The following is a 22,301-nucleotide window of genomic DNA, read 5'->3' on the forward strand; positions in this document are numbered from 1 at the left end:
CACAACCCTTGCCCAAGCATGCTAGACCTTTTGCTTTCAATGCTCATTACATGCTTAGAAATGATTCTAATGGTAAAATGAAAGTCATGTTCTTAGGACCTCCCAACAAGAATAGGCCTAAGAAAATTTAGGTTGCAAAGTCACTAGTAAAGAAAGTCAAGGGCCCTCAACAAGTTTGGGTCCACAAGCTTGATCTCTTGTGTGTAGGTGAACCACAAGACCGGTGGAAGTCATTGGGTAATTGATAGTGATTGCACACAACATATGATCGGTGATCCTCTTATGTTCACCTCACTAGATGAAGAAGTAGATGGCTAAGAAAGAATTACATTTTGAGATAATTCAAAGGGCAAAGTCAAGGGATTGGGCAAAGTGGCAATATCAAATGATCATTCTATCTCAAATGTGCTATATGTTGCTTCCTTGAGTTTCAACTTGCTATCCATTGAACAATTGTGTGATCTTGGCTTCCAATGCTTATTTACCAAGAAGGAAGTTGTTGTATCTAAGAAGGATGGTGATCAAGTGATATTCAAGGGATTTAGATACAACAAATTATATCTAGTGGATTTCACCTCCGAAGATGCTAACTTGAAGACATACCTATTCACCAAAACATCACTTGGGTCGCTATGGCATAGAAGACTTGATCATGTTGGAATGAGTTCACTCAAGAAGCTTATGAAGAATGAATTGGTGAGAGTGTTGAAGGATGTGAAATTTGAGAAGGACAAGCTTTGTAGTGCATGTCAAGACGGCAAGTAAGTTGCAAACACTCATCCTACAAAAGCTTTCATGTCAACAACAAGAGTGCTAGAGCTCCTTCACATGGACTTATTTGGACCAACAACATACAAGAGTTTGGGATGAAATCTTTATTGTCTTGTGATTGTTGATGACTACTCAAGATACACATGGGTGTTCTTCCTTCATGACAAGACTGAGGTTGCTTCATGTTTCAAGAAGTTTGCCAAGAGAGCACAAAATGAGTTTGAAGTGAAGCTCAAGAATATTAGAAGTGATAATGGTAAAGAGTTTGACAATACAAACATTAAAGCCTATTGTGATGAAGTTGGAATCAAGTATGAGGTCTCCGCAACATACACTCCTCAACAAAATGGTGTAGTATAGAGAAAGAACTAGACACTCATTACACTTTCAAGAACAATGCTTGATGAGTATAACACACCCAAAGCTCTATGGGCGGAAGCTATCAACACCGCATGTTATGCATCCAACCGCATATTCCTTCAAAAGTTTCTTGGCAAGACACCTTATGAGTTGCTTAATGGGAAGAAGCCGGACATCTCATTCTTCTGGGTGTTTGGTTGCATATGCTACATCTACAAAAAGCGGCAACACCTAGGGAAGTTTCAAAGATGTTGTGATATTGGTTTTCTTGTTGGTTACTCATCAAAGTCCAAAGCATATAGAGTATTTAATCATGCCACTGGCTTGGTTGAAGAAACATATGATGTGGAATTTGATGAATCTAATGGCTCCCAAGGAGCACATGAGAATCTTGATGATGTAGGTGATGAACCATTGAGGGAGGCCATGAAGAATATTCCGGTTGGAGACATTAAGCCACAAGATGATGAAGATGATGTACAAGTGATTAATCCACCCTCTTCATCAAATGTGCCACAAGATGATGATAAAGATGGGAGAGTAGAAAATAAAGATACTCATGTCTCTCATGATCAAATGGTGGCACAAGCACAAGATGTTGATGCTCCACAACCTCCCCCTCAAGTGGTTGATAGAAGAAATTCACCTCTACTACAAGCTCATCCACAAGATCTCATCATAGGAAGTCCATCAAAGGGTGTAATGACTCGATCTCAAAAGCTTGCTTCTTTTATTGAACATCACTCTTTTGTCTCTTGTGTTGAACATAAGAATGTAGAAGAAGCACTTCAAGATTCTGATTGGATAAATGCCATGCATGAAGAGTTGAACAACTTCGCCTACAATGAAGTTTGGACTCTTGAAGAGAGATCACAGGTGCAAGAGTCATTGGAACAAAGTGGGTGTTTCACAACAAGCAAGATGATCAGGGCGTTGTTTTGAGGAACAAGGCAAGACTAGTTGCAAAGGGGTTCTCTCAAGTTGAAGGGTTGGATTTTGGAGAGACCTTTGCACTGATTGCAAGACTTAAAGCCATTCATATCCTCCTTGCATATGCATCACATCATGAAATGAAATTATATCAAATGGATGTTAAAAGTGCATTTTTAAATGGCTTTATTAATGAACTAGTCTATGTTGATCAACCTCTCGGGTTTGAAGACCCTAGATATCCTAATCATGTTTATAGGTTGTCCAAGGCGCTATATGGGTTTAGCAAGCCCCAAGAACTTGGTATGAGCGCCTTTGGGATTTCCTCATTGAGAAGGGCTTCACCATTGGGAAGGTCGACACCACACTATTCACCAAGAAGCTTGATAGAGAGATCTTCATTTGTCAAGTATATGTTGTTGATATCATCTTTGGATCATCAAATGAAGATTCTTATAAAGAGTTTGGTGAATTGATGTCGAAGGAGTTTGAGATGTCAATGATTGGAGAGCTTACATTCTTTCTTGGTTTTCAAGTCAAGCAAATGAGAGAAGGGATTTTCATCTCTCAAGAAAAGTATACCAAGGATCTTCTCAAGAGGTTCAATATGGATGAATGTAAGCCAATCAAGACACCAATGCCTTCTAATGGATATCTCGACCTAGATGTGGGAGGTAAAATGGTTGATCAAACTCTATACCGCTCTATGATTGGTAGCTTGTTATACTTAACCACATCTAGGCCCAACATCATGTTTAGTGTGTGTATGTGTGCTAGATTTCAAGCTAATCCTAAGGAAGCTCATTTGATTGCCATTAAAAGAATCCTTAGGTACCTTAAGCACACACCAAGCATTGGCTTTTGGTATCCCAAAGGGGCTAGATTTGAATTAGTTGGCTATTCCAATTCGGATTATGCCGGTTGCAAAGTTGATAGGAAAAGCACATCCGGAGGGTGCCATTTGCTTGGTAGATCACTTATGTCTTGGTCCTCCAAGAAGCAAAATAGTGTGGCCTTATCCACCGTCGAAGCAGAATACATTGCCACGGGTGCTTGTTGTGCACAAATACTTTACATGAAGCAAACTTTGCTGGACTATGGTGTAGTTCTAGAAAAGGTACCACTTTTATGTGATAATGAGAGTGCAGTAAAACTTGCTAATAATCTGGTTCAACACTCTCGCACCAAGCACATAGATATCCACCATCACTTTCTTAGAGATCATGTTGCTAAGAATGACATATCATTAGAAGGTGTAAGGACTGAGGATCAATTGGCAGATATCTTCACTAACCGCTAGATGAGGCTACATTTTGTCGTTTGAGGAATGAGCTCAATGTGCTTGATTTTAGCAACTTCACTAGAAAATGAGCTTGTGTTGTCCCTTGCATTGCATTGTAATATACAACATGTTTAATATTTGGTAATGCATTTAGGGCTTGTCTAACATGGTTAAGATAATCGCCGAAAAGAGTGTGAAGAAGCTTAACCTTGGATCAAACTTGACAAGCAACTAGAATTACTTTCAAGTATTGCATTGCTTATGCATGTATGTTGTTTTATCGTTTCTCTTCAATCGCCATTTTATTGCCTATTTTCTTAAAAAGAATTATAGCCTAAGGCAAAATACTTTGAAATTTTTGAGGGTTTGAGAGAGGTCAATCACATCAGTCCTAATTGGTGTTTATTTGGGTCTTATTGAAGTTGGGACTTGATTGGGAACATGCAGCATGAAGGAACTTTGAAGATCTACTAAAAAAGAGTGACCGGACGCTGCACCGGACTCTAAAGTCTAGCGTTTGGTTAGTTCACAGGAGGTGAACCATTGCTGCGAAGGAGTGACCAGACATTGAAACAGTTCTTTCCCTACGTCCGGTCAGATGGCGTCCCTGCATCTGGTCAAGCGAAGAAGAAGATCTAAGGTTCGACCGGACTCTAGCTGCGTCCGGTCAGTGGTGATTGGACATGTCTGGTCATGACTCGAGAGGTTTTGGACCTCTCTAGAGTCGACTGGACTCTGGTTGGCAGCGTCCAGTCATTGCCACCGGAGAGCCCGGTCATTAGAAAACGTACGGGATCTGAACCCTTCTCCATTTCCTTTTCAATCATGTTGGGGGCCACCATATAACCACGTCGGGCTTGACCTAAGGCCACATCCCATCTGCCATTGCACCGACTTCGCCATGCCCGCGCTCACGCCGTCGTAGCCCCTATCGTCGAGCTCCCATTCCCGCACGCCATGCCCTAACCCTCACGCCACCACACTCGCCTCCACCGCCGTACAGCCGTGCCTCGCCGCCTACTGCACCGCCACGCTCGAGACATCTACGCCCACGCCATCACAGCACACCCGCACTGTGGCAGAACCTCCTAAGTTATTGGGCCCACATGCACCTGTCACTGTCCGACGACCATTGACATTCATGCATATGTTTCCATTAACTTAAAAAGACTGTCGGGTGTCCTCGGGGAACCCTGAATCATCCACGATTTCCAAGCAGGATCACGTTACAGAGTCATTGCAGTATTACAACATTTATTCAAATATCAAAACCAGAGTAAAAACAGCGGAAGTCTTACAATAACATAGTTTACAAACCAGTTGTTTCAAACCTTACAAATTAAGTTCCATAATTATTACAAACCATAGTAGTAGTGGAGTGGCATAATTAATATAGACATATCACACAAAATAAACATCCTGCCCAAGGATCACACATTTAATTCTCATCGTCAGAACGAACGATAGTCATGCAGCACAATCCAAAACAGATCTGCTCATGAGGCTCATCTGCAACAAGGGGTCAACGAACCCTGAGTACAAAGGTACTCAACAAGACTTATCCGAAATCTTAACTGATAAACTCAGTAATGCAGGCTCAGGGATTCAAGGTATAGCTTTAACAATGATCAAAGTTCTTTTGCGTAAAAGCTCTTTTAACAACATTCTTTATATAGAAAACTTCTCGAGAATTATATACAAAGCTGACACGATCCGCACTGAGATCATGAAACTTCATATCCAACTTCTTCACAAGCCTTAGTCAAGTTCTGGTTATTAATTCTACGATGATGAACAGTGAGTTGAGTCTCCATAACCGAGGAGCAACGACGATTCGAACCGATTATAAACCCAGCTGGGAATTCCAGACCACACGACATATGCAGGTCCCCGACTCACATATATCAACCTACCCTCGGATCCTCTAAAACAAGAACGGATCCGCGCCACCCGAGAATACAGTACTCCACCATTCTAGCCCATGGCCACGTGGGTACACGCTATTCCCGCCATCTCTCCACTCCCAGTGCGCGAGTAGCCATTCTCGTAATAGAATTGCCAAGTTCAGGCTTACCGGAGTATGTGGTTAGTACTACAAATTCTCACCTCATGCAATTCAACAACGGACGTGCCTTAATCAACACAGGCGGAAAGAACCCGCTCACAAGACCTCCACGCCTTGTGGCTCACACACACCGAGTCCGCCCGGTCTAGATTTATTACTCCACATTCCCATATCACATGCTAACATAATTAATCAATGTTCCATTTAAAACTTGCAGGTGGCAGGTAGTCACCCGACTTTCATCGTTCTACGCATGGCTAAGCAAAACTAAACATATACGAGTTTAAGATTGGTAATATGGTAAATATGGAATAACAAGGGTGGTAATGCAACAATTAGGCTTTTACTTAACTCCTAATCACTTAATGCAGTAACGGAAAGCAAAAGCGAAATTAATTTATAAAACACAAGGTAGGGTTGTATGCATCCGGGGCTTGCCTTCGTTGACAGAAAAGTCCGGTTCCTGCGATGTTACACAAGTATTCGACCCGACCTCAATAGACGGATTAACCTCTTCAACAGCTTGATTAACTACCACGTTTTCACCTTCGTTCACTACACGTAATAACAATGCCATGTTTAACATGATGCGGAATTCGAAACATGATGCTCGATGAGGGATGAAAAATTAATAATTTGAATACAACTTTCCTTCGCGGTACAGTTGCAAGTCAAACAAACTAATTCTTTTTCGTAAACACATACATCAACTGCCAAGGATCATTAACAACAAATGACCCAAGGTCATCACTCAATCCAAAATTCCAAACAAAACCTAAATCACTAAAGGTTACTATTTGCTTTTATGAATTAATTATTTAATTCAAAATTATGAAATAAATCAACTTATTCTAATTGAGCCCAAAATTTTAGTACATGTTCATTACATGTTAACTAAGTGGCAAAACAAATTTCATAATTTTTGGATAAATAAATAAGCCTAGAAAAATCCTGGAAATCCATTTATGAATAAATTGAGCAATTTTTATCACATTTAAAACTTACTGAAAAAACACTATTTCATATTTTTCTTAAATACTATACATCTCAGAGAAGTCACACAAAAATTTTCATAATTTTTGGAGCTCTAAATAAATCTACACAAAAATAACAAAAACAGACACTATTCATTCAAATCTGAAAATAGAAAAATCCATTTGAACGCTGAGTCACTGACATCGGACCCCACCTGTCATCTTCTACCTCCCGCGTGTTGACTACGACGACGACGGCGCTGACCGGCGCAAACTCACCGACGGTGAGTCCAAAGGCGACGGTCAAGGTACCAAAATGACCACATCATCCCGGCGCATCGACTAAAGGCGCTAGCTAGACGAATTACTACGAGTTACGAGCTTGGCGTCGGCCATGGCGGATGCGGTGGCTCGGCGACGTTACGCCGGCGAAATGAAGCCGAAAACGGGGAAACAGAGGGCATGGGAAGGTCCAGTGGCTCACCATGAACACGTTCAAGCAAGAATTAAGGCCGGAGAAGTAACGTAGACACGGGTCGACGTGAACAGCAACGGCGGCGGAGCAAGGATCGTCGGTGACGGTGTGCCGGCGACTGCAGTGGATAAAACGGCCAATCAATAGTGAAATGAGCACTACAGCATCGAGACGAAGCTAATGGGACACCAATCAAGGGCAACGGCTCACCGACGGACTCTGGCCACGAAGATGCGCATGCGACGGTGAGGTTACCGGCCGCGAGGAAGAAGGCGATGAAACTCGAGTTCCCGGTGAAGACAAGCCAAATTGGTGGGTCAGATGGACGCGCAAGGTTTAGGTGGAGCTGGGACTAGCTTAACAGCGACGGTGGAGCACGACAACGACGGCACGGGCTCGCCGGAGATGGAGCAGCGGCGACGGGAAAAACAGAGAGCGAAGAAAGAAGAACGACGGCGGCTCCAGAGCTTTATAGGGCAGCCAAGGAAGCACAAGAAAGCCACGACGCAGCCTTCAGCGCGCCAACGCGACGCCCAGACGGCCACACGCGCGACTGGAAGCAAGCCGAAGATCGCCGCCGGTGTAGCCTGAGCAGTGAGTACTGTTCACAGAAATTACAAGTTTGCCATTCGCCAAATTTCACAATTTACTCTCAAATTTTCATAACAACTCAAAAATCTCCAAAGATAAAAGTTGTTCAAAATCAAAAGTTCTACAACTTTGCTTTTATAACCATCTCCTAATTCGGTCTAGATTTTGAAATGAACTTTTGAATTTGAATAGGGAAATTTACTGAATTACGCCTTTTTGATTTACTCAAAAATTTTCTAAACAACTTGAAAAACTCCAAAAACAAACTTTGTATAACTTGCCAAGCTCTACACTTTTGCTTTTGGGCCCAACCCCAAAATATGCTTAGATTTTGAAATGGATTTTCAGGGTAGGGTTTACATGTTGAAACGCGGGGTTTTCTCGAAAAATTCAAAACCCAGTCAAACTTTGAACTTGAGTCAAACAATACAATTCAACACTCATTACACAAATGTAAACTTGTTTTAGTAAATGCACATCAAAGTTTTCACCAAATGCCAAATGCTTTGCAATGCATATGATGACATGTCAGATTTTAACATTTAAACACCCGAGGTGTTACAATCCTTCCCCCTAAAAGAAATCTCGCCCCGAGATTCAAAGCCATAGGGTAAGTAATGGAAAAGGAAATGTGTCGCAAGAACACATACAAACTCTGTCCATAAAACAGCTAAGGTTACTCTACAAAACACAACTTGTAGCAACCGAGCTCAACTAACATTATTCTATTCTAAATTGACGCTAAAAATTCGGGAAACTTTTCTAACAAGTAATCTTCTGATTCCCAAGTAGCTTCCTCTTCTGAATGTTGATTCCATTGTATTTTATAGAACTTGATTGTCCGTCTTCGAGTAACACGATCTTTCTGATCTAACACTCGGATAGGATATTCGGAATAAGTTAAATCCGATTCTAGTTCCACTCCTTCAACTTCAATATTTTGTTCAGGCACTCGGAGACACTTCTTCAATTGAGAAACATGGAACACATCATGCACAGCTGCAAGATGTTCAGGTAATTTCAAACGATATGCTACTTTTCCATACCTCTCTAAAATTTGATATGGTCCAATATATCGGGGTGCCAACTTTCCTTTAACACCAAAACGGTTAACTCCCTTCATTGGTGATACTTTCAGATATACAAAATCTCCTTTGTTAAATACCAATGGTCTCCGTCGTCTATCCGCATAACTCTTTTGGCGGGACTGAGCTATCTTCAAATTACTCTGTATTTGCCTAACCTTGTCTTCTGTTTCTTTCACAAGATCAACTCCAAAGAATCTTCTTTCTCCAGGCTCAGACCAACTCAATGATGTTCTGCATCTACGACCATAGAGTGCTTCAAATGGAGCCATTCTAATGCTTTCTTGATAACTATTGTTGTATGAGAACTCGGCCAAAGGTAAGCACTCATCCCACTTATTGGAATAGTTAAGGACACAACACCTTAACATATCTTCAAGTACTTGATTGACTCTTTCAGTCTGTCCATCAGTCTGCGGATGATAAGCTGTACTGTACAGAAGTTTGGTACCCAACGAAGAATGCAATTGTTTCCAAAAGTTGGAAACAAACTACGTACCCCTATCTGACACAATAGTCTTGGGTATTCCATGCAAACTCATGATTCTTGCTAAGTACATCTTGGCATATTGGATCGTAGGATATATTGTCTTGACTGGAAGAAAATGCGCTGACTTAGTGAGTCGATCTACAATAACCCATACTGAGTCAAATCCCTTTGATGTCTTGGGTAGACCAACAATAAAGTCCATGCTTATGTCCTCCCACTTCCAAGATGGAATAGGTAATGGTTGTAATTCACCAGCAGACCTCAAATGTATAGCTTTCACCTTTTGACAAGTATCACATTTTGTTATGTATCTAGCAATCTCTATTTTCATTTTAGTCCACCAGAATCTTTGCTTCAAATCATGGTACATCTTGTTACTTCCCGGATGGATAGATAACCTAGTAGCATGTGCCTCATCTAGAATTGACTGCCGCAACTCAGGAACTTTTGGTACCACCAGGCGATCCTTGAACCACAACACATCTTCATTGTCAATACTAAAGCACTCCGCTTTTCCCTTCTTGACTCTTTCCTTGATATGGGCTATACCCTTGTTTTCCCTCTGAGCAGCAATAACTTGACCTCGAATAGTGGCTTCAACAATTATGTTGGTCAAACTTCCTTGTTGAATTACTTCTACATTCAACTTTTCCATTTCTTGACATAAATTCAAACCCATTGTTCTCACTGTCAAACAATTGCAATAACTTTTGCGACTGAGAGCATCTGCAACCACATTTGCTTTACCAGGGTGATAATGTACTTCCAAATCATAATCCTTAATCAGTTCTAACCATCTTCTTTGTCGCATGTTCAACTCTGACTGAGTAAAGATATACTTTAAGCTTTTGTGGTCTGTATACATATGACACGTATTACCAAGCAGGTAATGCCGCCAAATCTTTAGAGCATGAACCACAGCTGCTAACTCCAAGTCATGAGTCGGATAATGTTCTTCATGTTGCTTAAGTTGCCTAGATGCATAGGCAATGACTCGGCCTTCTTGCATCAACACACATCCAATACCAATACCTGAAGCATCACAATAAACATCAAACGGCTTCTCGATGTCAGGTTGGGCTAACACTGGCGCAGTAGTCAACAGTCTCTTCAAAGTCTGGAAAGCCTCTTCACAATCTGATGACCAGACAAACTTAACTTGGTTCTTCAACAATTCAGTTATGGACTTTGATATCTTTGAGAAATCTGGAATAAACCGACGGTAATATCCCGCCAAACCCAGAAAACTCCGAACTTGATGAACTGTGGTTGGCGGTTTCCAATCAAGCACATCCTTCACTTTGCTTGGATCAATTGCAACTCCTTCGGCTGACAAGACATGTCCAATAAATTGCACTTCCTTAAGCCAAAAATCATACTTGCTGAACTTGGCATATAGTTGATGTTCTCTCAAGCGGGTCAGAACAATTCTGAGATGTTCTGCATATTCTTTCTTATTCTTGGAATATACTAAAATGTCATCAATAAACACCACTACAAACTTGTCTAGCTCCGACATGAATACTGAGTTCATAAGATACATGAAATGAGCTGGAGCATTTGTCAAACCAAAAGACATTACCAAGTATTCATATAACCCATATCTTGTGGTAAATGCCGTTTTGGGAATATCCTCAGGCTTTATCTTGATTTGGTGATATCCTGATCTCAAATCTATCTTGGAGAAAACTTTGGCTCCGGCCAGTTGATAAAAAAGCAGATCTATCCAAGGTAATGGATACTTATTCTTGATGGTCACTTCATTCAATGGACGATAGTCAACACACAACCTCAGGGTCTCATCTTTCTTTTTCACAAAAATTGCCGGACATCCCCAAGGTGAAGAACTAGGTTGGATAAACCCTTTCTCAATCAATTCTTGTAACTGAGTTTTCAACTCAGCCAATTCCTTAGGTGGCATCCTATAAGCTCTCCGAGAAATCGGAGCTGTTCCAGGTTGTAACTCTATATTGAACTGTACATCCCTATCAGGTGATAGACCGGGTAAATCTTCAGGAAACACATCCGGAAATTCACACACTACCGGAATATCTCTAATCTCTTTGACAACAGTTGCACAAATCTTACTCACTGATCTTCTTAGGGTTGGAAGTTGGATAAGAAGTTGAGAATTACTATCAGGCAAACTCACTCTTAAGGTCCTATTCAAAGCATCTATAACAGCCTTATGCTGGTACATCCAATTCATTCCCAAAATTACATCTATATCCTGATCCTTAAGGATAATCATGGTAGTGGGAAAAATATGCCCACCCAGGTTTACGGGTACCTGGTATACCATCTCCTTAGTACACAGACGTCCCCCGGGCGACTGTATAAAGAAACTTTCCTTTGTTGCCCCAATCGAAATTTCATGCTTCACGACAAATGTTCTATTGATGAATGAATGCGATGCGCCAGAATCAAAAAGTATAACTGCAGGGTGATTGGCAACAGGAAACATACCCATCATCACTGGCTCCCCTTCCGGAATTTCTCCAGCTTGAATATAGAACACCCGTCCTGTCTTCCTCTCATCTTTGCCCTTCTGAGCATTCTGATTGGGGTTCTTGTTTGGTGCCTGACCCTGTTGTTGATTGGCAGGAGCCTTCTGATAATTTTGATTAGCCTGCCTAGGATATGGACATTCCCTGGAGAAATGACCAGTCCTTCCACAATTATAGCATGGATAGTTGTGACCCTGGGATGTTGGAGCATTGCCACCAGGAGCATTGGTTGACTGTGAACTCGAATAGGTTATAGCAGGACAGACATTTGACTGTTGCCCGGCTTGGAACTGCGGCGGACGATAAGGAGGATGATTATGATGTACTGGATGATAAATCACCCTTTGCCTCTTTGGATTTCCCCCAAAAGATCCAGACGGCACACTCTTTTTCTTTTTGAGCTCCTTGTGCTGCCGATACTTTGATTCTGAAGCAATTGCAATATTTACTGCCTCATGATAAGTGACATTGGTGCAAGTGGTCATCATAGTCTGCAACTTGGTATTCAGGCCTCTCATAAACCACCTCTTCTTCTTGACATCGGTATTGACATGTTCGGATGCATATTGGGATAGATGATTAAATCTTCCCACATACTGCATCACGCTTTGATCTCCTTGTTTCAAAGCAAGGAATTCATCTAGCTTTATAGTCATTACTCCTTCAGGGATATAATGGGCTCTGAAGGCCGTACGGAACTCAGCCCAAGTTATTGGAATGCCAGCTGGTTGCATAGCCACTAAGTTTGCCCACCAAGCACTTGCTGCTCCTCTAAGTTGTTGGGCGGCAAACGTAGGTTTCTGATACTCTGTGCATGGGATAAGGTCAAATTTCTGCTCCATGGTTCGAAGCCAGTCATCAGCCTCCAATGGTTCATCTGCCTTGGTAAACACTGGGGGTCTTGTGTCTGTGAAATCAACATATGTAGCCTCCTATCGGTTATAGTGGCGTCCACGGTTTCCGTACATCTGATTCTAATTACTCTGAGCCATCTCATGAAGCAAACGAGAATTTTTAGCCGTCACATTGACAAGTGCAGTTATAGCATCAGCTAAATTGGTTGGAATTGGTGGCGGATCAGGAATACCGTCCTCATCTTGTGAAGTTCCTGGAATAAACGAACCCCGTGTACGACGCATCTACTCATAACAAACCAAACTTTATTCACATGTCTTTATTGAATTGTACCAAAGCTTACTCTAGACACATTACATGGAGCTTACTAATGTACAAACAAACCTACGAGTACAAAAACAGAACTACATAACTTAACTAGAGCTACTATTATACAACTCTCCTCCTTTCCTCAATTTCTTCAAACTTCAGGCTCGGTATCCATTCCGGAATTATTACCGCCTTCATCATCACTTTCATCGATCATTACTAATTCTTTAGGATCTTCTTCTTCTTCTTCCTCTCCCGATTCATCATCATCGGCAAGGATGACACCGGGGTCCATGGCATCAGCTTGAGGCTCATGATTTGGATTCAGTAGATTGCTAAGCCTATGAACTTCCTCATGTAGATATGTATTATGTTCTTCTAAATCTTCTACATAGAATTCTAGCTCATGAGTTCTAGCTCTAGCTACATCTTCCCTATGCCAAGCTTCATTTCTTCCTTCCACCGTACAAACTAACATACTTTCGCAGTTCCTATGCGCGGTGGTGAGCTGCCTCAATTGACCCTGTAATTCTCCTATTTGTATAACATCCAAAGCCCTATCTCTAGTAGATTGTGCTAACTCTGCGGAAATCCTCTGTATCTCTGCCTGGGGATTAGGCCTAGAACTGCTACTGCTAGCACCATCATTTCTAGGAGCAAGTTGGTGACGAGGAACTCCTTTGGGTCCGGTGGACTTATGGGGCGTCATCTTGGCACGAGCCATACTGTAGGTAACCAATTTAATCCAAGTAAGACCATTTGATCAAAATCCAAAGAGTAGCTAAGATGGATTACATTCCTCAAACCAGACTCACTACTTAACTCCAGACTAAGAGGTGAAGGAAGTAACGAGTGAATTATTCATGATGCATGAATCGTTCTTACGAACAAAAACATCAAAGTTTATAATGCATATAAACAACATTTATTTTTATATAGGGCATAGTATAATTACTACTCCACCACACAAAACATTTTAATCAAATAGGGAATGGTGAGAAAGAATTAAGATAAGTCAGAAGCAATTTGGACCAAATTATCAAGTTAAATTTAGTCATCCCAAATCATTTTGAAGTTTTCGTAAAACAATACAACAAAAACCTTGTAACGATCGCTCTGATACCATTCTGTGGCAGAACCTCCTAAGTTATTGGGCCCACATGCACCTGTCACTATCCGACGACCATTGACATTCATGCATATGTTTCCATTAACTTAAAAAGACTGTCGGGTGTCCTCGGGGAACCCCGAATCATCCACGATTTCCAAGCAGGATCACGTTACAGAGTCATTGCAGTATTACAACATTTATTCAAATATCAAAACCAGAGTAAAAACAGCGGAAGTCTTACAATAACATAGTTTACAAACCAGTTATTTCAAACCTTACAAATTAAGTTCCATAATTATTACAAACCATAGTAGTAGTGGAGTGGCATAATTAATATAGACATATCACACAAAATAAACATCCTGCCCAAGGATCACACATTTAATTCTCATCGTCAGAACGAACGATAGTCATGCAGCACGATCCAAAACAGATCTGCTCATGAGGCTCCCAGTGCGCGAGTAGCCATTCTCGTAATAGAATTGCCAAGTTCAGGCTTACCGGAGTATGTGGTTAGTACTACAAATTCTCACCTCATGCAATTCAACAACGGACGTGCCTTAATCAACACAGGCGGAAAGAACCCGCTCACAAGACCTCCACGCCTTGTGGCTCACACACACCGAGTCCGCCCGGTCTAGATTTATTACTCCACATTCCCATATCACATGCTAACATAATTAATCAATGTTTCATTTAAAACTTGCAGGTGGCAGGTAGTCACCCGACTTTCATCGTTCTACGCATGGCTAAGCAAAACTAAACATATACGAGTTTAAGATTGGTAATATGGTAAATATGGAATAACAAGGGTGGTAATGCAACAATTAGGCTTTTACTTAACTCCTAATCACTTAATGCAGTAACGGAAAGCAAAAGCGAAATTAATTTATAAAACACAAGGTAGGGTTGTATGCATCCGGGGCTTGCCTTCGTTGACGGAAAAGTCCGGTTCCTGCGACGTTACACAAGTATTCGACCCGACCTCAACAGACAGATTAACCTCTTCAACAGCTTGATTAACTACCACGTTTTCACCTTCGTTCACTACACGTAATAACAATGCCATGTTTAACATGATGCGGAATTCGAAACATGATGCTCGATGAGGGATGAAAAATTAATAATTTGAATACAACTTTCCTTCGCGGTACAGTTGCAAGTCAAACAAACTAATTCTTTTTCGTAAACACATACATCAACTGCCAAGGATCATTAACAACAAATGACCCAAGGTCATCACTCAATCCAAAATTCCAAACAAAACCTAAATCACTAAAGGTTACTATTTGCTTTTATGAATTAATTATTTAATTCAAAATTATGAAATAAATCAACTTATTCTAATTGAGCCCAAAATTTTAGTACATGTTCATTACATGTTAACTAAGTGTCAAAACAAATTTCATAATTTTTGGATAAATAAATAAGCCTAGAAAAATCCTAGAAATCCATTTATGAATAAATTGAGCAATTTTTATCACATTTAAAACTTACTGAAAAACACTATTTCATATTTTTCTTAAATACTATACATCTCAGAGAAGTCACACAAAAATTTTCATAATTTTTGGAGCTCTAAATAAATCTACACAAAAATAACAAAAACAGACACTATTCATTCAAATCTGAAAATAGAAAAATCCATTTGAACGCTGAGTCACTGACATCGGACCCCACCTGTCATCTTCTACCTCCCGCGTGTTGACTACGACGACGACGGTGCTGACCGGCGCAAACTCACCGACGGTGAGTCCAAAGGCGACGGTCAAGGTACCAAAATGACCACATCATCCCGGCGCATCGACTGAAGGCGCTAGCTAGACGAATTACTACGAGTTACGAGCTTGGCGTCGGCCATGGCGGATGCGGTGGCTCGGCGACGTTACGCCGGCGAAACGAAGCCGAAAACGGGGAAACAGAGGGCATGGGAAGGTCCAGTGGCTCACCATGAACACGTTCAAGCAAGAATTAAGGCCGGAGAAGTAACATAGACACGGGTCGACGTGAACAGCAACGGCGGCGGAGCAAGGATCGTCGGTGACGGTGTGCCGGTGACTGTAGTGGATAAAACGGCCAATCAATAGTGAAATGAGCACTACAGCATCGAGACGAAGCTAAAGGGACACCAATCAAGGGCAACGGCTCACCGACGGACTCTGGCCACGAAGATGCGCATGCGACGGTGAGGTTACCGGCCGCGAGGAAGAAGGCGATGAAACTCGAGTTCCCGGTGAAGACAAGCCAAATTGGTGAGTCAGATGGACGCGCAAGGTTCAGGCAGAGCTGGGACTAGCTTAACAGCGACGGTGGAGCACGACAACGACGGCACGGGCTCGCCGGAGATGGAGCAGCGGCGACGGGAAAAACAGAGAGCGAAGAAAGAAGAACGACGGCGGCTCCAGAGCTTTATAGGGCAGCCAAGGAAGCGCAAGGAAGCCACGACGCAGCCTTCAGCGCGCCAACACGATGCCCAGACGGCCACGCGCGCGACTGGAAGCAAGCCGAAGATCGCCGCCGGTGTAGCCTGAGCGGTGAGTACTGTTCACAGAAATTACAAGTTTGCCATTCGCCAAATTTCACAATTTACTCTCAAATTTTCATAACAACTCAAAAATCTCCAAAAATAAAAGTTGTTCAAAATCAAAAGTTCTACAACTTTGCTTTTATAACCATCTCCTAATTTGGTCTAGATTTTGAAATGAACTTTTGAATTTGAATAGGGAAATTTACCGAATTACGCCTTTTTGATTTACTCAAAAATTTTCTAAACAACTTGAAAAACTCCAAAAACAAACTTTGTATAACTTGCCAAGGTCTACACTTTTGCTTTTGGGCCCAACCCCAAAATATGCTTAGATTTTGAAATGGATTTTCAGGGTAGGGTTTACATGTTGAAACGCGGGGTTTTCTCGAAAAATTCAAAACCCAGTCAAACTTTGAACTTGAGTCAAACAATACAATTCAACACTCATTACACAAATGTAAACTTGTTTTAGTAAATGCACATCAAAGTTTTCACCAAATGCCAAATGCTTTGCAATGCATATGATGACATGTCAGATTTTAACATTTAAACACCCGAGGTGTTACACGCACCACTGCTCCTCATGCCCGTAGCTCTCCAGCGCTGTCGTGCCCTGCTCTAATGCCACGCCTTGCTCCCTGCCACCACGCTGACATCACTAGCGCCATGCACCCAAGCCCTAGCACCTCCATTGTCGAGTCAAGCACCGCATTGCCTCGTCGAATCCTAACCCTAGATGATTCTCGGTGGTGCCCTCGTGTTTTGTTCCTCTGCTCTTAGGATCGCCGGTTCATCAGGTAGCAAGCCCTCGCTTCTAATTTCATATCTATTGCTTGCTTCTTAGGGTTTCATATCTCTAGATGTATATTGAAATTATTCATGTATCCAATCTATTCCATCGTGCAACAAGTCAGTGTGTTTGAGATCACTTTGGTAGTTGTCAGTCAACTCGGGGCCAAGCTCGTGAGTATGGATCGAGGCCAAGCCTCGGAAGTGATAGTTGGCAATTGATTCTTGTCAGTGGCAGTTGTTCTTCTCAGCTCCAGCAATGGCACATGTCAAGAATGCCAGAGGTGGTCTAGGTGATGAGGATCCAAGGCCTCTGCCTTGCTTGCCTGCTAATGTGAAAGGCAAGGCAACAAAGAAGATTACGTCAAAGAAGCAGAAGTATGCAGATGCTGATACAACGAGAGCAGTAGCAGTTGCAACTGTCGTAGAGCATGTAGAGAGAGGAGGTGCTCGGAGTGGAGTTTAGATTGCATATCAGCTTTCACTAGCATAGAGGGCAACCATTGAGCAGGTTGAGCATCATCATGGTAGTCTAGCTAGGACTGTCATGCTTGAGGGACGATGTGTTGTTTTGGAGGAGACTTAGCCTTAGGGGGAGCCACAGCAGCAATCACAGCCACCAGTGCAGTCAGAGGGTGCTGAGTAGACTTAGGAGGGAGAGTAGACAGAGGAGACAAAGCAGGCATCTCAACCATAGCTTTGCCGCTCTAGTCATACTCATACCTAGGTGACACCGAGGCCAGAGACATAGAGGAGGGGTTCTCATCCACCTCCTAGACCACAGGGTCCGCCTCTAGTGACTCATCTAGATTTGAGGGTCGCCACAGCCAAGCAGGTGCAGCAGCTCAGGTTCATACAGTTCGAGGATTGGTTCCCGCCGAGGAGGGATGAGCGTGCTTCAGAGGGTTTCTATACACCACTGTAGAAGGATTTCTATAATGCATATCTTAATAGTGGGGTTGCCTTTAGATCTCAGAGAGTATGCTCTATTGAGGCTATTGTAGGAGCAGCTAGAGAGCAGATTTGCCCTCACCTCTCTTACTTGCCAGGGTTGATAGACCTACTTGGGTGGACAGGTAGATATGTACCATCATGGGTTCATGAGTTCTACACTACAATTTGGATTGACCCAGGCCACAGGTTCATTCACTTTGCATTCAAACGCAGAGACTACAGGCTAATGAGCTTCAGGGTCAAAGAGATACTCAGGCTTCAGGAGTCACCCATCCAGCTGCATGAGGTTTGCTATGGTCATATAGAGCCTCTTAGACGCCCTCATGGCAGTCTTATGCCTCCTACTAATTTGGTCCGACCCTGCTTCATAGAGCCATTCGGTGAGGGGTCGAGCAGGACACCCAAGGATCTTACTCCTATAGCGAGACTGCTAGATGCTATCATGAGAAGGGCCCTGCTTCCAAGGATGGGATATCACAAGGGATTGACTCACATTCAGCTGTGGCTACTGAACTCCCTAATTCAGCAGATAGTGTTTGATGTATGGGATGTCATTCTATCAGAGATGGAGGATACACTTGCAGAGGGGTTCAGGGGTCACCGATAGGTGCCCTATGCTCACTAGATCACTTTTCTAATTCATAGGGTAGTCACAGTGAGGCCTCTAGAGTTGTTGGTAGAGTACTCAGGAGCTACTACAGAGTTTCTAGCTTATAACATGACTCAGATGCTCTACCACAGTGCAGCGAGGACACCTAGCCAGCCGTGCTGTCGCCTAGAGGTGCCAAAGACTGTAGCCCAACAGGATGAGATCATTAGGGGCATAGTAGCTATAGAGGAGGAGCGGTTAGATGCTCAGTAGGAGGGTATGGTCGAGAGCGACCCCAGTGACAGCTCAGATGACTACTACTAGGATATCCCTCAGATGTCTCCTCGATGACATGATAGTGAGGCCAGTGGCTCTAGCTCAGCTCCACCTACACCATAGACAGACCCCGCTCTCCTTGCTATTCTTGAGTGGATGAGGCAGGATCAGGCTTGTCAGGCCTAGGAGATAGAGCTGCTCTAGCATAGGTTCAAGCTAGACAGGATGAGTTCCAGCGACAGCAGTAGGCTATCCAGTAGCAACAGCAGGCCATGCAGCAGTAGCAGCTTCTCATGTAGTAGCGGTTACTTAGATTCATGCAGCTTGTTGTTACTACTATTTGGGCTCCACCACCACAGCTTACACCCCAGCTCAGCCAGCCTACCACCACTTCATAGACTCTAGCTATATAGCCTAGTGGGCTTTAGAGTCAGGGATAGCTCGCTCCACAGTTTGCTTCACCAATAGAGCAGGTGTCCCAGTGGTTCGCCTCGCCTTTAACAACCCAGGGTCTTTCCTTCACACCTTTACATATGGGCTTCACACCATCTCAGACCTTGTCAATGCTTGTGACAGATACCCTAGTTTCTAGGAGCCTTGGTGCTACCTTCATTGAGTTGATAGGGTAGCCTACACCGCTAGATCTACATGTCCCTGGTCCTTCCATAGTTTCTCCTATTACTGGGACTGCAGTGATGCTCCCATTATCAGTTGCATCATCAGAGCCACCTACTTCAGTCATACCTACAGAGTCATAGGCCAGACCAGTCCTAGATCTAACCTAGACTGCTTCAGCATCACTTCTAGCGATAGAGGGACATACTACTTAGAGCTCAGGATCAGATGCTGCTGCTGCTGCATAGTTCTAGATCGCTCATCGCACCTCAGCACCCGACTCGTCTATTGCAATCCTACCGTTAGACCCTTAGGTTTTGGTGCTTGACGCTAAAGGGGGAGAGGGATCGAGTATGATAGACTTAGGGAGAGCGATATATCTAGGGGGAGCATATCTATTACATTTGGCTTTTTATGTGTGATATTTATTATGCATTCATGTTTACTTTTATGCATTGAACTACATAAGTGTGATCGTAATCATGATATTTATGTGACTGTGACATTTATGTGATATGTGACATGTGTGCTCTCTACTTTGAATTATTTATATGTCATGTCACTTGGTTATGCTCATTTGTTTTGCTTCCACGTTTTACTCTGATGCAAATGAGTTTTATTTCTTGTACTAATGCTTATTTCATATCTATTGAGTACATCATGTTGGCTTGGGTCATATAAGCTTGCCTAACTCTTTTGTTCTTATTGTCAAAAGCTTATATGAACCAAGCATGTTGAAAACCTCATCTATCTTACATACTTGAGGTTGTATTGTCATCAATCACCAAAAAGGGGGAGATTGAAAGCATCTAGGCCCCTAGTTGAGTTTCGGTGATTAATGACAATACGTGATTACTATGACTAACATGTGTTTTGCAGATGCAATTAAGTTAGGTCATGGTAATGGCATTTAATTGGGTAATCATGGTTGGCATGCCCCTATGATAGAAATTGTTTCGATTTTCAAAGGATGGACGATAAGGTTAAGGATGGACTAGTTCTAAGTGTCGTTTGGTGTTGAGGGGACACTTAGAGTAGTTTAGGACTTTGTTTTTCCTTTGGCTAAACTATTAAGCGAGGTATGGATGGGTAGCTTGACCTAGGTGAGTCTAGTGGGTTAGATGTGGTGCATACTTATCAAATCTAGCACTAGGTAGCTCCTAAGTAGCCCTTAGATCAATTGGAGCAAACTTCATTCACAAATGATTTTGAGTTGGAAGTGAATGGAGGATCAAATGTTGACCGGATACTAGTTCTGGTGAGAACGGACGCTAGCGTAGAGTCTGGTCAGTTCATTTGATCAAGGTGAAGTCATTTAGTTGCGACCAGACACTGAGTGAAATGTGACCGAACGCTGGGTGCCAGAGTCCGATCAACTCCAGTAAGGTTCCAGAGAGGGACAATCCTGATCGGACACGTCCGGTCAGTGCTGATCGAATGCTGGTCAGGTTCCAGCTACTGACCGGACGCTGAGCAGTAAAGTGACTAGACACTAGGTGCTAGAGTCTAGTCAACATCAGTAAGGTTCTAGAGAGCAGTTTTTGTGACCGGACGTGTCTGGTTAGTGCTGACCGGATGCTGATCAGAGTCTAGTCACAACTTAATGGCTCAGCGGCAGGGAGAACTGGCCAGAGCATTTGGTCACCTTGACCAGAGCGTCTGGTCACCCTATAGAGGCACATAATAGTTCATTTTGAATGAGGGGTTATAAATACTTCCTCTATTCACTCAAGGGATTACTTTTGCTCATTTCAACAGCTGAGAAACACCCTTGAGAGTGCTAAGAAGAGCAAGGTCCTAGTGAGGTGATTGAGATTTGAGAATCTAAGAGAGAGGCCTCATTAGTGAAAAGAGAGTAGCAAGTGTGCATCCACCCTTCTCATTAGGCTTGTTGTTGTCAAGTGAGAGTTATTGCTTGTTACTCTTGGTGATCGCCATCACCTAGACAATTTGGTGGTGATTGGGAGTTTGGTGATCTTCCGACAGAGCTTGTGGATGACCCAACTCAAGTTGTGAGCGGTTGTGGGTGATTCACCATGACAAAGTGTTGAAGAATCAACCCATAGAGAGCACTTGATCCTTGCTCGGATCAAGGGGGAGCTACACCCTTGCGTGGGTGCTCCAATGAGGACTAGTGGGGAGTGGCGACTCTCTGATACCTCGGCAAAACATCACCGCATTCCTCCTTCTCTCTTTACTTTATGCATTTACTTTGAACAATTCAATTCTTGTCTTTACATTCATAGAATTGCCATGCTAGAGTAGGATTAGAACTTAGGTTGCAAAACTTTTGTGCGGTAGAACATTAAAAAGACTTTCTAGGCACAAGGGGTGAAGTGGGCTAAGTGTAGGGTTTAATTATTATAAAGAATTTTAGAATTAGCCCAATTCACCCCCCCTCTTGGGCATATTGATCCTTTCAGGAGGGAAGACCAACTAATTTATGGATTAAAGGTGAGGCAAGAGTGAATGGTGGCATAGAAGGCAGTAGACAGGAGTAGATTAGGGAGAGCAGTGTGTGCCATCGCTCTTCTCTAGCCAATCTCAGGGCAAGGTGGTCATATTAGAGGTAGACCCAGGCTTAACAACCAACATGATCTTGACAAGAGGTGAGTTGATGGTTGCAGCCAAGGCACCAAAAGCACCAGCCCTAGAAGTAGTTCTTATAGCTTGCTAGCAATCCATTGTCAATATGGGCCTAGAGTGGCCACTTAATGGAAGATGACAAAGAAGCAATATCCTTGCT

The 22,301-nt window shown here is 42.7% G+C and overlaps 1 pseudogene; it reads right to left on the reverse strand.

The window, feature by feature from the left end:
* The window catches only part of LOC136523712 (uncharacterized), a 43,971-nt pseudogene that overhangs the window by 15,874 nt on the left and 5,796 nt on the right, over positions 1-22,301 (reverse strand).

This window comes from Miscanthus floridulus, chromosome 18, assembly GCF_019320115.1.
Source record: "Miscanthus floridulus cultivar M001 chromosome 18, ASM1932011v1, whole genome shotgun sequence".
Classification (NCBI taxonomy): Eukaryota; Viridiplantae; Streptophyta; class Magnoliopsida; order Poales; family Poaceae; genus Miscanthus; species Miscanthus floridulus.